Source organism: Lepisosteus oculatus, chromosome 13 (assembly GCF_040954835.1).
Source record: "Lepisosteus oculatus isolate fLepOcu1 chromosome 13, fLepOcu1.hap2, whole genome shotgun sequence".
Taxonomy (NCBI): Eukaryota; Metazoa; Chordata; class Actinopteri; order Semionotiformes; family Lepisosteidae; genus Lepisosteus; species Lepisosteus oculatus.
Window position 1 is genome coordinate 9,028,920 of NC_090708.1, and position 473 is coordinate 9,029,392.

The following is a 473-nucleotide window of genomic DNA, read 5'->3' on the forward strand; positions in this document are numbered from 1 at the left end:
AACTGTTTGGTGCAGGAATTTGATGTTCTGCCAAGTATTTGAGGTCAGTGTGTGTCAGTGGCTGGAGCACAAATGGTTTAACTGCTAAGTTTTGCATACCTACTCACTCACATTTGTACTGTATATCGAAATTTTATCCAGGTGTTAATTCAATAATCTTTTTTCACTGAGAAACAAAAATGTTACTGCAAATGCTTGTGAAAGGAATGCTTTACCCCTGAGACAGTTTGAGATACTTTTTAAATGACTCTTTAAGTTCTAGTAATTAGACTAACATTTTTTGAATAGTAGAAACAAAGGCTTAGGTTTACACAATAAATGCTGTGATTCCAAAAAGGATGCTGATTATTATATAGGCTTGCTCGATTATTTTTACTCAAATATTAGTCTGACATTTTTTGAAAATGCATGTACATATACCAGTGTGATGTGTTTAAAATTACAGTCCTAATCAAAAAACGTAAACTTCAAAC